This window comes from Lolium rigidum, chromosome 6, assembly GCF_022539505.1.
Source record: "Lolium rigidum isolate FL_2022 chromosome 6, APGP_CSIRO_Lrig_0.1, whole genome shotgun sequence".
NCBI lineage: Eukaryota > Viridiplantae > Streptophyta > Magnoliopsida > Poales > Poaceae > Lolium > Lolium rigidum.
The window spans coordinates 268,754,712-268,769,030 of record NC_061513.1 but is presented as its reverse complement, the minus strand read 5'-3'; positions in this window follow the sequence as shown (position 1 = coordinate 268,769,030).

Genomic DNA, 14,319 nt, shown 5'->3' with positions numbered 1-14,319 from the left:
CATACTTGCATATTTGCATTCATCATATTACTTTATGTTGACAATTATCCATGAGATATGCATGTTGAAAGTTGAAAGCAATCGTTGAAACTTATATCTTCCCTTGTGTTGCTTCGATGCCTTTACTTTGAACTTATTGCTTTATGAGTTAACTCTTGTGCGAGATTTTTGATGCTTGTCTTGAAAGTACTCTCCATGAAAAGTTTTGCTACATGTTATCTATTTGTTAGCAACTATAGATCATTGCCTTGAGTCACTTCATTCATTTCATATGCTTTGTAATAGTATGATCAAGGTTATGTAAGTAGCATGTCACTACGGAAATTATTCTTTTTATCGTTTACTCGCTCGGGACGAGCGAGAACTAAGCTTGGGGATGCGATACGTGCCCGACGTATCCATAATTTCTGTCGTTCCATGCTTGTTTTATGACACTACTTACATGTTTTGCTTGCACTTTATGATGATTTCATGCATTTTCCGGAACTAACCTATTAACAAGATGCCACGGTGCCGGTTCTCGTTTTCTGCTGTTTTTGGTTCCGGAAAGGCTGTTCGGGCAATATTCTCGGAATTGGACGAAATCAACGCCAAACCTCCTATTTTTCCCGGAAGCATCCAGAACACCGAAGAAGAGTCGGAGAGGGGCCAGAGGGCCACCAGACCATAAGGCGGCGCGGCCTGGCCTGGGCCCACGCCAGCCTATGGTGTGGCGCCTCCAGATGCCCCCCTGCGCCGCCTCTTCGCCTATAAAATCCCTTTCGACCTAAAAACGCAGTACGACTTGACGAAACTCCAGAAAGACTCCAGGGGCGCCGCCACCGTCGCGAAACTCCAATTCGGGGGACAGAACTCTCTGTTCCGGCACCCTGCCGGGACGGGGAAGTGCCCCGGAAGCCATCTCCATCAACGCCATCGCCTCTATCATGCTCCGTGAGTAGTTCCCCCATGGACTACGGGTTCTAGCTGTAGCTAGTTGGTATTCTCTCCCCATGTACTTCAATACAATGATCTCATGAGCTGCCTTACATGATTGAGATTCATCTGATGTAATCGGTGTTGTGTTTGTCGGGATCCGATGGATTGTTACGTTATGATTGTCTATCTACAAAGTTTATGAAGTTATTGTTGCTGCAATCTTGTTATGCTTAATGCTTGTCACTAGGGCCCGAGTGGCATGATCTTAGATTTGAGCTCTATACTTATTGCTTAGATTGTATCTACAAGTTGTATGCACATGTCACTGTCCGGAACCAAAGGCCCCGAAGTGACGTAAATCGGGACAACCGGAGGGGATGGCGGTGATGTGAGGATCACATGTTTTCACCAAGTGTTAATGCTTTGCTCTGGTGCTCTATTAAAAGGAGTACCTTAATATCCAGATAGATTCCCTCGAGGCCGTCTGCCACCGGCTGGTAGGACAAAAGATGTTGTACAAGTTTCTCATTGCGAGCACGGATGACTATATATGGAAAACATGCCTACATGATTAATAATCTTGATATTCTGTCTTAATGCTATTTCAATCCTATCAATTGCCCGACTGTAATTTGTTCACCCAACACTTGTTATTGGAGAGTTGCCACTAGTGTAGATAGCTGGGAACCCGGTCCATCTTTCATCATAATATACTTGTTCTACATGTCATTGGAAGTAGTATCAACTATCTTCTGGTACCATTGCTCTCATATTGTTATTACTCTGTCGTCGTGTTCATTGTTACTATTGCTCTCATACCACTGCTACTTTCACATCACCCCTGTTACTAGTGCTTTTCCAGGTGCAGCTGAACTGACAACTCAGTTGTTAAGGCTTATAAGTATTCTTTACCTCCCCTTGTGTCGAATCAATAAATTTGGGTTTTACTTCCCTCGAAGACTATCGCGATCCCCTATACTTGTGGGTCATCACATATCTATAGCGAATCATAAGACCAAAATAAAAATTACTAAGGAGCAAACTTAGAGTCATTTGAGGTTCAGTTTTACGATAAGAAGTAAAAATTCTGGACCAAGCATCTTTAAAACTCTTCTCATCCCCTTGTTTAAAAGTGAAGACTAATTCCTCAGGTGAAGAAGTAACAAGTGCAGAACTAGACATAGTAACAAAAGTAAAATGCAAGTAACTAATTGTTTTTGTGTTTTTAATATAGAGTGCAAGACAGTAAATAAAGTAAAGCTAGCAACTAATTTTTTTGTGTTTTGATATAATGCAGCAAACAAAGTAGTAAATAAAATAAAGCAAGACAAAAACAAAGTAAAGAGATTGGGAAGTGGAGACTCCCCTTGCAGCGTGTCTTGATCTCCCCGGCAATGGCGCCAGAAAATATGCTTCATGGCGTGTAACTCACACGTTCGTTGGGAACCCCAAGAGGAAGGTATGATGCGCACAGTAGCAAGTTTTCCCTCAGAAAGAAACCAAGGTTTATCGAACCAGGAGGAGACAAGAAGCACGTTGAAGGTTGATGGCGGCGGGATGTAGTCCGGCGGAACAACAGAGATTCCGGCGCCAACGTGGAACCTGCACAACACAACCAAAGTACTTTGCCCCAACGAAACAGTGAGGTTGTCAATCTCACCGGCTTGCTGTAACAAAGGATTAACCGTATTGTGTGGAAGATGATTGTTTGCGAGAAAACGGTAAAGAACAATTGCGATAGATTGTATGCGATGTAAAAGAATAGGACCGGGGTCCACAGTTCACTAGAGGTGTCTCTCCCATAAGATAAAAGCATGTTGGGTGAACAAATTGCGGTCGGGCAATTGACAAATAGAGAGGGCATAACAATGCACATACATGATATGATAAGTATTGTGAGATTTAATTGGGCATTACGACAAAGTACATAGACCGCTATCCGAGCATGCATCTATGCCTAAAAAGTCCACCTTCAGGTTATCATCCGAACCCCTTCCAGTATTAAGTTGCAAAACAAAAGACAATTGCATTAAGTATGGTGCGTAATGTAATCAATAACTACATCCTCGGACATAGCATCAATGTTTTATCCCTAGTGGCAACAGCACATCCACAACCTTAGAACTTTACGTCACTGTCCCAGATTTAATGGAGGCATGAACCCACTATCGAGCATAAATACTCCCTCTTGGAGTTAAGAGCAAAAACTTGGCCAGCGCCTCTACTAATAACGGAGAGCATGCAAGATCATAAACAACACATAGGTAATAGATTGATAATTAACATAACATAGTATTCTCTATCCATCGGATCCCGACAAACACAACATATAGTATTACGGATAGATGATCTTGATCATGTTAGGCAGCTCACAAGATCCAACAATGAAGCACAATGAGGAGAATACAACCATCTAGCTACTGCTATGGACCCATAGTCCAGGGGTGAACTACTCACTCATCACTCCGGAGCTGACCATGGCGGTGTAGAGTCCTCCGGGAGATGAATCCCCTCTCCGACAGGGTGCCGGAGGCGATCTCCTGAATCCCCCGAGATGGGATTGGCGGCGGCGGCGCCTGATGTCTACGGGAGCTTCTATTCTTGTAGACAGTGTTGGGCCTCCAAGAGCAGAGGTTTGTAGAGCAGAAGCAAGTTTCCCTTAAGTGGATCACTGTGGTGACCCTGCATACCACTGCATGTTGTAGTATGCTAGTCGTTGATATAATATCCACGAAGTACCATTCCGCAAATATTACATCCCTTAGAGTAGTACAACAGAACATAGCAAGGTCCATAACTCATTCACTTATTATTACAAGCATCAAACGTATATTGTCTTGGAGCTCCTCTTGGGTCCTCAGAGGAATACTCCTGGGTTCGAGGTGAACCCAACTTAGTTTACAATATATAAGTCTCATTAAGTGATACATTTATTGCCTCGAGCAGCTAAATACTAGAGTTCGGGCTGCTCGGTTACTGCTACTATCGGATATCTCTAGGCTTGTTCTCCTCCGGAAGCCTCCCCGGATCCGTAGACTATAAGATAGTCTACACATTTGACACCTCCTGAGAGGTCAGGTTCATCATAGCCGATGATCTCGGCTCCTTCATTGTTGTCGTAGTCCTCCTCCAGACGATTCAGACAATCTAAGCATAGGATTTAAGAGTGGTATGAGTACGAGCGTACTCAACAAGTTCATTATAGATAAGAGGTGTTTAATGCACTAGTTATGATATTAGACCAGAAAGTCTAATACCAATGCAAGTTTTGATAAACATTTCTTCAAGAGATTGCTTTTATTTCAAAGAGCTATGTCCGTCAGCCTTCACCGATTTACTAGAACTTCATGGAGCTCCTTTCCGGCCGTGTTCGCAGTTCCTCAATCCCGGAACAGGGAGTGACAGGTCACGGTTCTTTACACTCTGCAGAGGTGTGTTGCTTTACCCATAAGAGATCTTAACCTTGGTGCCAACCGGGCAGCTTTCCCGTCCACACTTCCTTCGGTGTGAGGCCCGGTATAAGGTCTAGCCAATCATGTTCCTCCGCTACCTCGAACACCCACCCTTTGTTGCATGCCCCGACCACGGGTCCACGTCGGTCCCATTATTCCTGTAGATTTCAAGGTGGACCCCGACCACGACAACGATGCTTGGGCTCTACCATACACTCCTACGCCGGTAGCTACAACCCATCCTAGACCGCAATACCGTGGGGACTTAGGACTCCCCAGCCTCACCATCTTGCTCCTTCGGGCGACAAGTGTACTACGGACAATGCCGTGGGGACTTAGGACTCCCCAGCCTCACCGCTTGCCCCCTTGGATTACAAGTCTACTACGGTAAAGCGCATCCGTTGATGAACGAGAGGTGGAAACACTTTTGACTACTCCGTCCCACTCCGGATCTTATGGTTAACACGGGTATTTCGGCACAAGAATCATCGGCGACATTTGTTGTTTAATCCTAGATGGATATAAACCCTTGCAATGGAACCTCCACCATATCAACACAATCCATGGTTCCATTGCCCACCACATAGTCATATTCATAGTTATGAAAGTAGTGGTTTTGGTTTGTATGCAATAGTGATAATCATAGTACTTTGCAAGTAATTTGATAAAAATACTCAAATGACGTGAGCAAGTGATGAACTTGCCTGAACACTGCAAAGTTTTGCAGTTGGAAGGTGTGGACTGACCCTTGTCCTCTGGTTCTGAAAAATAGCATCATTGTCAGATAAGGGCAATGGTTAAAGAAGCGATTATGCATGATTCCAGTTTTACGGTTTGTTCCCCCCTTCCGATGTTGTTATTATATCATGTAAGAGGTTAATACTAAGAATAATTTGAGGATACTTGATTTCAAGTAAAATACAACCTTGAAATGTTGTCAAGGTGTTTTTTTTAAAGTCCAACTACATTTATGGACTTATTTTCATTATAGAAAATTAGGTGTGTGATTTAAATATTTATTTAAATCATCAAAATAGGACTTAGTCTTAATTGTCTTCAAAAATTCCATTTGATATTTTATTTAAATAGAGAATTTTATGCTGATCCTTTTTCATATTTTTAAGTTATTTTTAAGAGCCTTTAATAATTTTCTATTGAATTTCAAAGTTTCATGTTTTTATTGAATTATGAAAAGTCATTTTTGCCCACGGGCCCACTCGTCGAGGTTGGCCCGGTGGGTTGGGCTAAACCAGCTCGGGTCCAACCGACCCGAGCGGTCGCTCACTCGCCCACCACCTCGCGCCGCCTCGACCTAACCCTAATCCTCAATCTCGCTCTGGCGACCTGCGTCGCCCGCATCGTCGCCGGCCGATTCCGGCGATCTCCGGCCACCATGGCCCTCGCCATGGGGCGCAATCGAACCGCCAGATGCTGGTGATCCCTTCCATTCGCGTCGATCTGGAGCTGACGCCGTTCCCGCTCGTCCTCGACCCGCTTCGCCATGGCTAGGGTTGCGGGATCCGCGTGATCCCTCGGCTCCCTAGGCTCCTGGCGTGATGGCGCCGCCGTGGCTGTGCTGCCATGATGGGGTGGTGCTGTGGCGCCACCATGGCCTGGCTTGGCCTGGCGCCGCCGCGCCGTGGCGTGTGCCGCTATGGCCGCCATGGTCGTCTGCCTGCTCGACCCCGGTACGTTCGCCATCTCTCCCTCTCTCTCGTGTGCTTGTTCTCCTCCCTCCTTCTTTAGCTCTGGTCACAGTCTCTCCTCCTCATGGAGTGACCAGCCATGCTTATGCTGCTCTGTGGCCGTGCTTACTGCTGCTGTGCTGCGTGTGTTGTTGATGCTGATGTGCTGCTTGTGCTGCTGTGCAAGATTGCTAAGCTATGTGCCTGTGAAAGCTTGCTGTACTTGCTAGAATTTCTTCTCTGTGCCTCTGTTCTTGTTTCTATGCTTGCCTGACACTCATGTGTATTCATATACGCTTCAATGGCTTAATTGCAGTAGGCAATTCTTGCAAATTTGCAAGTGCCTGGGCTTCTGTGGCTAGTTCTTGTGCTCAAATTAATGCGCATACTCATCTGAGCATTGTGATGGCGTGTATTTCACACGTTCGTTGGGCAACCCCAAGAGGAAGGTATGATGCGCACAGCAGCAAGTTTTCCCTCAGAAAGAAACCAAGGTTTATCGAACCCGGAGGAGCCAAGAAGCACGTTGAAGGTTGATGGCGGCGGGATGTAGCGCGGCGCAACACCAGGGATTCGGCGCCAACGTGGAACCTGCACAACACAGCCAAAGTACTTTGCCCCAACGAAACGGTGAGGTTGTCAATCTCACCGGCTTGCTGTAACAAAGGATTAACCGTATTGTGTGGAAGATGATTGTTTGCGAGATAAAATAGTAAAAACAAGTATTGCAGCAGATTTGTATTTCAGTATTAAAAGAATGGACCGGGGTCCACAGTTCACTAGAGGTGTCTCTCCCATAAGATAAACGCATGTTGGGTGAACAAATTACAGTCGGGCAATTGACAAATAGAGAGGGCATAACAATGCACATACATGACATGATAAGTATAGTGAGATTTAATTGGGCATTACGACAAAGTACATAGACCGCCATCCTACGCATCTATGCCTAAAAAGTCCACCTTCAGGTTATCGTCCGAACCCCTTCCGGTATTAAGTTGCAAAGCAACGAGAAAATTGCATTAAGTATGGTGCGTAATGTAATCAACAACTACATCCTCGGACATAGCGCCAATGTTTTATCCCTAGTGGCAACGAGCACAACACAAGCTTAGAACTTTACATCACTTGTCCCGGTATCAATGCGGGCATGAACCCACTATCGAGCATAAATACTCCCTCTTGGAGTTAAAAGTAAAAACTTGGCCGAGCCTCTACTAGTAACGGAGAGCATGCAAGATCATAAACAACACATATGTAATAACTTGATAATTAACATGACATGGTATTCTCTATCCATCGGATCCCGACAAACACAACATAGAGTATTACAGATAGATGATCTTGATCATGTTAGGCAGCTCACAAGATCCAACAATGAAGCACAATGAGGAGAAGACAACCATCTAGCTACTGCTATGGACCCATAGTCCAGGGGTGATGTTGTGGATATACTTCATAGGTATACCATCGACATGGTCCGATTCCGGCAAGCCCGGGTGGCTCACAGATGGTGGTGATGGCTTATGGCCCACCGGGCAGCCCGATTCTTGTTGATCCTAAAGGATGAAGTCCAGCCCGGGATAGGGAAGCCGGATCCCAGCCGACCATCGGAGGAAGTCGGATCCGTGAAGGTCCATGTGCAACTCGGATCCATGGAGGCCCGGGAGTAACCCGGATCCATGGAGGCCCATGTGGAACCCGGATCCATGGAGGCCCGGGAGTAACCCGGATCCATGGAGGCCCATGTGGAACCCGGATCCCGGTACGACGTAGGGAGGAAGGCAGATCCTTGACGTACACGGCAAGACATTGTACCGTAGTTAGGCAACCTGTAATCCGGCTAGGACTCTCCATGTAAACCCTAGATCCGTGCGCCTATATAAGCCGGATCCCGAGAGCCCTGAGGGGAGATCTCGAGCTAGAAGCGACACAACCTCAACTCATTGTAACAACGCGAAAGCGCCCAGATAATTCCAGACAAGCAGCAGTAGGCCCTGTCATCGTGCAGGTGTTCCAAAGCTGGGTAACTCGCGTACCACCGTCCCGTGTGCACTCCGCCCTATGGCCCCTACTTCTTCTCCCCCTCGTGAGGATCCCTCCTCCGGGGTACCGTCGATTAGGCAACGACAGTTGGCGCCCACCGTGGGGCCTGCGGCGTCTGGAGGCCGGAACCGGGAGGGTTCCGCCATGGGAAGCTACGACGACACGATCGCGGTGGGGCGTGTTCTCTACGCCGGAAATTTTTTGATCGTCCCTCCGGACGAGTGCTGGATTCCGGCTAAAACCGACCCCATCAAGCTCTCCATCATCCCGATTGGCGGCATACACGTCTTCATCGGCGAAACCGTCAATTCCGACGGAAACCCACTGGTAAGTAGCGCTGACGCGACCGCCGCTGAGCAGGACGCAGTCGCGAAGATCCGATCTGAGTCGCAGGAGCTTCCTAGGGAAAATTCCGCCTTAGATCTGAAAAATTCAAATCCTGGTTTTGGTAGTCGGATCCGCACCTATATTTTTTGGTTGCCGGATCCGCGCCTACGTTTTTGATAGTCGGATCCGCACCTATATTTCTGGTTGCCGGATCCGCGCCTACTTTTTTAGTAGTCGGATCCATACCTATTTTTGGTAGTCGGATCCGTACCTATATTTTTTGGTAGCCGGATCCATACCTATTTTTGGTAGTCGGATCCGCACCTATATTTTTTGGTAGCCGGATCCATACCTATTTTTGGTAGTCGGATCCGCACCTATATTTTGTAGCCGGATCCATATCAAAATTTTGGTAGGTGGATCCGCACCTCAAATTTTGGTAGGTGGATCCGCACCTCAATTTTTGGAAGTTGGATCCACACCTAAATTTTGGTAGGTGGATCCGCACCTACAGGACCACTGCGACAATCAATCTCGCACCGGCTCGACGGAACGCCGAAGAAAAACCGCCATGACCGACGTTGACTCCGCTCCAAACAGCTAAGTCCCTATTTATATTTATAATTTTAAAATTTTAATGATCATGAGATTAAGATTGGTTCACTCATATCCTGAGTCTTTTACCGCTTTCAATGTTGGTCATATCTTTCCCACGATTTGCCTCGCGCTCGTGAAAAACTTTGTACTGTTTTTGCCGCTTAAGGCTCCGGTACTGCTGCAAAAATTCCGCTTTCGGGCGTTAGCTTAAGTTTTACGGCCTACACGTTTTCTGTTGTTTTATGTGTGGATTCCTTAGTAGTGACATCTCGGTACTTAAAGCCGGCCTCTGTTTCGAGGTTCTTGATTGTTTCGCTATTAAGCGCTATCGCCTCGGCGGATGTTACGTGTTTAAAGTTTGCCGTCTCGCGAAAAGTCAAGCATATTAACCAGAAGAACGGATAAACCAGCACTTGCTTAAAACATATAAATTACATTAACTGTTCAAGATAGTCGAGTTTTTTCCGCCTTGATAGTTTTATGTTGTTCAACTGTTGCATAGTTTCAGCTTTAAAACATTTGTTCAAAGGCCGTTTTTGTTCCGCCTTACATTTGTTCGTTGAACATGATCAAAGAAACAATTTAATACAAATATGTTTTTATGTTTATGTATCGGGTACATGACACTTGGACGTACAACGAGTCCTCGATTTAAGGTGTTTTCAAGCGAGATCTAGCACCGCTCGAAGCCCCAGGGGAAGCTAGCCGGATCCAATGAGAGAAGGTTAGGCGGATCCATGGCGTGCACAGTTGGAAAAGCAACTTGAGTCTTGATTCCGCTATGCTTAGCCGGAACCAACCCTCGGGGGCTGCGGTTTGATCTTAGGTGAAGTGTGTTTCCTTTCGGGTATCGGTCTTGGAAATTTCCGCCTAGATGCTTGGGATTTACGCTATTCCTAAGTCACATATAAAGATAAAGCTACTCTAAGAGCACCAAGCCGGATTTTCAAGTAAATTCACCTTGGCGCTCGGGGGCTACATCGATGAAGTTCTCTTTGGAGCAACAAGCCGGAAAATTTCCACCTTGACGCTTGGGGGCTAAGTTTCTGAGCATCGAGTCTCCTTGGAGCAAGCCGACTCAACGCTCGGGGGCTACATACATATGGTTATGTCAAGAAAAATTTCAAAGATGGCGAAAATCTCGCTAACTAGTCGGATCCGCACCTCAGTTTTTGGTAGCCGGATCCGCACCTTATTTTTGGTAGTCGGATCCGCACCTCAGTTTTTGGTAGCCGGATCCGCACCTAATTTTTGGTAGTCGGATCCGCACCTCAGTTTTTGGTAGCCGGATCCGCACCTTATTTTTGGTAGCCGGATCCGCACCTAATTTTTGGTAGTCGGATCCGCACCTCAGTTTTTGGTAGCCGGATCCGCACCTTATTTTTGGTAGTCGGATCCGCACCCCGGTTTTGGTAGCCGGATCCGCACCTAATTTTTGGTAGTCGGATCCGCACCTCAATCTTTGGTAGCCGGATCCGCACCTAATTTTTGGGTAGTCGGATCCACACCTAAATTTTGGCTAGTCAGATCCGAACCTACATTTGGCTAGTCGGATCCATACCGAAGATTACGTCGGATGGTGTCTCCGAAGAATCTGACCATTGGATCATGAAGTTTCCGACCAATACTTGGTTGGAGATATGAAGTTTGGAGTCCTTCAAGATCTCTATTATTCGTTCCAGCCAAAGGATGAAGACATGCGCAAGCTGAGCTGGATGGAAGAACGGTGAATCTTGGAGAACTCCGGGGGCTACTGTTGTGGATATACTTCATAGGTATACCATCGACATGGTCCGATTCCGGCAAGCCCGGGTGGCTCACGAGATGGTGGTGATGGCTTATGGCCCACCGGGCAGCCCGATTCTTGTTGATCCTAAAGGATGAAGTCCGGCCCGGGATAGGGAAGCCGGATCCCAACCGACCATCGGAGGAAGTCGGATCCGTGAAGGTCCATGTGCAACTCGGATCCATGGAGGCCCGGGAGTAACCCGGATCCATGGAGGCCCATGTGGAACCCGGATCCATGGAGGCCCGGGAGTAACCCGGATCCATGGAGGCCCATGTGGAACCCGGATCCGGTACGACGTAGGGAGGAAGGCAGATCCTTGACGTACACGGCAAGACATTGTACCGTAGTTAGGCAACCTGTAATCCGGCTAGGACTCTCCATGTAAACCCTAGATCCGTGCGCCTATATAAGCCGGATCCCGAGAGCCCTGAGGGGAGATCTCGAGCTAGAAGCGACACAACCTCAACTCATTGTAACAACGCGAAAGCGCCCCGGATAATTCCGGACAAGCGGCGGTAGGCCCTGTCATCGTGCGGGTGTTCGAAGGCCGGGTAACTCGCGTACCACCGTCCCGTGTGCACTCCGCCCTATGGCCCCTACTTCTTCTCCCCCTCGTGAGGATCCCTCCTCCGGGGTACCGTCGATTAGGCAACGACAGGTGAACTACTCACTCATCACTCCGGAGGCGACCATGGCGGTGTAGAGTCCTCCGGGAGATGAATCCCCTCTCCGGCAGGGTGCCGGAGGAGATCTCCAGAATCCCCCGAGATGGGATCGGCGGCGGCGGCGTCTCAGTAATGTTTTCCGTATCGTGGTTTTTCGCATCAGGGGTTTCGCGGCGAAGGCTTTAAGTAGGCGGAAGGGCAGAGTCGAAGGGCTGACGAGGGGCCTGGTGCGTAGTTGACGTGGGAGTTAGAAATCTTTGTGGTGTAGCTTTTCTTCAGTTCCCCGGCAACGGCGCCAGAAAAAGAGCTTGATGGCGTGTATTTCACACGTTCGTTGGGCAACCCCAAGAGGAAGGTATGATGCGCACGGCGGCAAGTTTTCCCTCGGAAAGAAACCAAGGTTTATCGAACCGGGAGGAGCCAAGAAGCACGTTGAAGGTTGATGGCGGCGAGATGTAGTGCGGCGCAACACCGGGGATTCCGGCGCCAACGTGGAACCTGCACAACACAACCAAAGTACTTTGCCCCAACGAAACGAGTGAGGTTGTCAATCTCACCGGCTTGCTGTAACAAAGGATTAACCGTATTGTGTGGAAGATGATTGTTTGCGAGAGAAAACAGTAAAAACAAGTATTGCGATGAGATTGTATTTCGGTAAAGAGAATTGGACCGGGGTCCACGGTTCACTAGAGGTGTCTCTCCCATAAGACGAACGAGCATGTTGGGTGAACAAATTACGGTTGGGCAATTGACAAATAAAGAGAGCATGACAATGCACATACATATTATGATGAATATAGTGAGATTTAATTGGGCATTACGACAAAGTACATAGACCGCCATCCAATTGCATCTATGCCTAAAAAGTCCACCTTCGAGGTTATCATCCGAACCCCCTCCGGTATTAAGTTGCAAAGCAACGGACAATTGCATTAAGTATGGTGCGTAATGTAATCAACAACTACATCCTTAGACATAGCATCAATGTTTTATCCCTAGTGGCAACGAGCACAACACAACCTTAGAACTTTACATCCTTGTCCCGAGTGTCAATGCGAGCATGAACCCACTATCGAGCATAAGTACTCCCTCTTGGAGTTAAAAGCATCTACTTGGCCGGAGCATCTACTAATAACGGAGAGCATGCAAGATCATAAACAACACATAAGCATAACTTTGATAATCAACATAACAAGTATTCTCTATTCATCGGATCCCAACAAACGCAACATATAGAATTACATATAGATGATCTTGATCATGATAGGCAGCTCACAAGATCCGACAATGATAGCACAATGGGGAGAAGACAACCATCTAGCTACTGCTATGGACCCATAGTCCAGGGGTAGACTACTCACTCATCACTCCGGAGGCGACCATGGCGGTGTAGAGTCCTCCGGGAGATGATTCCCCTCTCCGGCGGGGTGCGGGAGGCGATCTCCGAGGATCCCCGAGATGGGATCGGCGGCGACGGCGTCTCGATGAGGTTTTCCGTATCGTGGCTCTCGGTGCGGGGGTTTCGTCACGGAGGCTTTAAGTAGGCGGAAGGGTAGGTCAAGAGGCGGCACGAGGGCCCCACACCACGGGGCCGCGCGGCCAAGGGGGGCCGCGCCGCCTAGGGTGTGGCCCCCTCGTGGCCCCTCTTCGTCTCGTCTTCGGTCTTACGGAAGCTTCGTGAGAAAATAGGCCTCCGGGCTTTTATTTCGTCCAATTCCGAGAATATTTCTTTACTAGGATTTACGAAACCAAAAACAGCGGAAAACGACAAGCGGCACTTCGGCATCTTGTTAATAGGTTAGTTCCGAGAAAATGCACGAATATGACATAAAGTGTGCATAAAACATGTAGATAACATCAATAATGTGGCATGGAACACAAGAAATTATCGATACGTTGGAGACGTATCGGGGCCCACACCACGGGCGGCGCGGGCCCCCTTGGCCGCGCCGCCATGTGGTTTGGCCACCTCGTGGCCCCACTTCGTATGCTCTTCGGTCTTACGGAAGGTTCGTGGCAAAATAGGCCCCTGGGTCTTTGTTTCGTCCAATTCGAGAATATTTCGTTACTAGGATTTCCGAAACCAAAAACGACGGAAAACGAGAGCTGGCACTTCGGCATCTTGTTAATAGGTTAGTTCCAGAAAATGCACGAATATGACATAAAGTGTGCATAAAACATGTAGGTATCATCAATAATATGGCATAGAACATAAGAAATTATCGATACGTCGGAGACGTATCACATTGCTGTTGGCTTACTGGTATGATTCATTGATGAGCACTAAGTGCTTTACTTGTTTAACATGATCCAGTGGTTCATCCAACCTTGGATGTGCTTCTGGATACAGTCATATGATTATCCATTTGTTTATCCGTGAAGCAAGCTGTGGATTATGTGTGGCTATTTAATTATACGGTACTATGCTTTGCTGATCAGTGATGCTCTAATATGTATTGGCATGCTATAGCAAGCCCTGATGATCATCTGATCATTTTTGGTTTGTGAATTAGTGGGTGCCCCTCTCTGTGACTCACTGATTCTCATTCAGTGCTATTTGTGCTTCCGACAGACTTAGTCTGGGTGTGCTGGTGCTTGTCCAAGCATCAGTGACTGTGTGCAATGATCCCTTGGATCATCAGCAAGACCACTGTGCATCGATAGCTTATCTGTTTCATTTATCCGCTTAATTTGCCTTGTTATTTGGACAAATGATGTGAGCTGTGATACGGTGATGGTCATATGGATGAATTTGATGTAGCTAGAGGGATGCCAACCATTGGTTGGGTACCCTAGCTCATCTTGAATCCCTGGATAATGAAGTGATGCTTTGGTGAATT